Source organism: Triticum urartu, chromosome 1, assembly GCF_003073215.2.
Source record: "Triticum urartu cultivar G1812 chromosome 1, Tu2.1, whole genome shotgun sequence".
In the NCBI taxonomy this organism is placed as follows: Eukaryota; Viridiplantae; Streptophyta; class Magnoliopsida; order Poales; family Poaceae; genus Triticum; species Triticum urartu.
This window is the reverse complement of record NC_053022.1, coordinates 539,620,120-539,623,036: the sequence shown is the minus strand read 5'-3', so window position 1 is coordinate 539,623,036 and position 2,917 is coordinate 539,620,120. Positions and strand designations below refer to the sequence as shown.

Sequence of the window (2,917 nt, the reverse complement as noted above, 5' to 3'; positions counted from 1 at the left end):
GTATCATTTTGCTCTTTTGATAAGGATGGCGTCGGTGCTGGTTATACAATGGAGTGCTATGGTTGGGGGTTTGATTTACTGCAGAGGAACCCTGCTATTCATGCGGAGCTTTCCTGCTATTCTTCTTCTTCCTCCTGTGTATTATTTCCTGTGTAACTATAGTTGTTGCCATCATTCTGCTATTATGCAACATTTGGACACACATAAAGGGTAAATTTTGCTTCTTATCTACTAATGATTTGGTAGAAATAAAATGAAAAAGATAAACGTTTGCAGAGTGCATCATGCATGTGTCCCTTTTCTTATAGTAATAATACCAATTAAATTCTTCTATTTTTTTGTAAACCGATTAGATTACTACTTTCAATATATTATGTATTCCCTGGTTTATCTAGTAAAAAGAAATCAATATGTGCTACTTTGAAGACACACTTCATCTAAATTTTATTTTCACGTCATAAATGGCTAGCAATCTATTGTAAAAATGGACGGGCGCTGCAATCCGCGCCTTCGATGATCTAGTAAGTATAAGATACATAGACTGAATCGGAGATGAGTATAATTCAGGGAAACTAAGATGGCCGCAATGATCACGAGTGTCAGTTGAGCTCACATTCATCATGCAGGAATTATCGAACATATAAACAACGCTATGGTACCCGCCGTTCTAGAGCAACTGCTTCGCACACTCATTCTGGATCGAACGATCTGTCTTGCTGGCACTTTTTTACAGTGTTGTCAAATATCCAGCCATTCGTTTCTCTTCACGTTATGCTCTCGTGCTTCAGTCAATGACAGGTGGGGCTCCTTTGCCCATGGACCCAGCTTTCAGTGTGAAAAAACGATTGACCGTGATGGTAGTGGGCGACATGGGTGGATCGAGCCTGATGAAACCCTATCAACCAATCCTCCATGCTCCTCGAGCCTCACGTCCTTCCTTCCCCGCTCTCCACTCCCCTTGCTACCCCGTGCAGCGGCCGCCTCCCCATCCCTGCTCTCTCCATCACGCCAGAGCCGCCCCGCCCAGAGTCCTTCTTGTCCCCTTAGGAGCCCCCATCCTTGCCCCGCGCAGGAGTTCAGTGGTAGGGGAGGAGCAGGTCGACGACGGTGAGGATGAGAGATCAAGGAGGGAGGGGTGACGCCGGCCAGCCACCGCCTCACCACCGGCTCGTGTGGCAGCGTTGGACAGCGGAAAGAAGGAACCGTCTCTCTGCTTCTTTCACTCTTCCCCGCAAGCGGCACCTCCTCACGTTCTCGATGTACCATGATTCTGGATCGGGCTCAGGAATCATGGTGGGTGTGGAGGAGTAGGGGAGGGTGGGAAGGGGAGATGTTAGGAAGGAGCGTTCAGGTGATGGTGGAATGGAGTCGGCCTTCACTGCCTACCGTTGCTTTCCGGTCGTCGTGCCCCATCCCCAATCTTGGCTGCACATCTATCTTTCTCCTCTATTTTTCTTGCCCCTTGATTTCCACCTGGTTCTTTGATAATCTGATTTTGATTTCTCAATTTATATTTTTTTTCTAAATAAGATGTGTGCAGATCCAATGAAGAAGACAAGAGGAAGACTGAAGAACAAGGTGAGCTCTATCTCTCTCATCTGTCTAGATTGTTGGTGTACGTGTAGGTAAAACACGAAACCTCGTTGATTACTCATGCCCTCTTGTTTCTGTCACTCAGCGAATCTGGGCAGAGGTAGGGGAAAGTGAGGGTCAGAAGAGCAAGGTCTTGTCAAGAGATAGAAATAGAATGCTTGGAGGTGTACCGCAGGAAGGTGGACGATGCCAATCAGACCAGGGTCCAGCTGCACCTGTCTGTGGCCACTTAAAGAAGCTAAGGTTGCATTGTTAGTGGCAACTCTAGGGGAGCACAAGCTGTATATCAAGGTATGCATACTAATCATCGTCATGATGATTCACTAATTGGGTTGGTTGTCTATTGACTTCCTGAGTGGTTGCTTGGCTCCCACGAGATGATGGAATCTGGCTGTTGTTGGTAACATGCATGATTCAAGTTGTAGATTGCTACTAAATAGGGCTTTGACAGCCGCTTAGCCGCTTTCAGGACCGGGACGCCATCAACACCCTCCTCGCCGACCTCCGCTCGATGGCCTTCCGCGTGGCACTGCCGCCCCCTCCTCCGGAGTCCGATTGAGCTTGCTACATGTGGTGCTTTTTTGTGTTTTTTCATTTGGGGCTTGTTAAGCTGTGCTCTCAGTATTGAACCTTGTACTCGGATTGGGGCGTGCCCCCTTGTGTGTGTGTTTATTATCTGAACTATGTTGGATGTTTGACTCGAGCGATTTACTTTATATAATATAAAGCGGAGCGAAAGCCTTTTCGGTAATAGGGTTTGGCGATACCTATTTGCTTTTTTGGGTCAAAAATAGCTACCGGCTTGTACTAAATCTCTAGGAAATACCACCTTACGTTAATCTTTTTACTAGGATGCTTTTGTTAATTTCTCAGCACTTGTGCAACAAGACAAGAGCTACGTGTCGCTCAAGGAACAACTTGTTGCTGTCGTTCCTGTGCTCGCCGAACTGGAATGCAAGACACAAGAAAGGATCATGCAGTATTACGATATTCAATCACAGATTGAGAAGATATGGTCTGAGTTAAGTGAGCATATTGATCAGGGTGATAATGTAAACATTCCAGCTACTGATGAACATGATTTGTCGGCAAGGAAGCTTAATAGCTACCAAGCACAACTTCGTGCTATGCAAAGATAAGGTAAACTGTCCTGAATAAGCCTCCAGTTGCCTTTCAGTTTGATCCATCACATAGCTTAACAATATCTGCTTTCATACTTGACCTGGCCCCGTCCCCCGTGCCGCTCCCGCGAGCGGCCCGGTCGGAACCCTAGATCGCCGCCACCGCTCCCCTTTCTCGCCTTACCCCTCCCTCGCCGTCGCCA

General features: G+C 47.0%; 1 long non-coding RNA gene across 1 annotated transcript; it reads left to right on the top strand.

The window, feature by feature from the left end:
* The first annotated feature begins 1,287 nt into the window (after positions 1-1,287).
* On the top strand, positions 1,288-2,284 carry LOC125538103. The gene is made up of 3 exons (XR_007296239.1): positions 1,288-1,578; positions 1,679-1,884; positions 2,053-2,284. It is a non-coding gene; the product is annotated as an uncharacterized LOC125538103 (long non-coding RNA).
* The last annotated feature ends 633 nt before the right edge of the window (positions 2,285-2,917 follow it).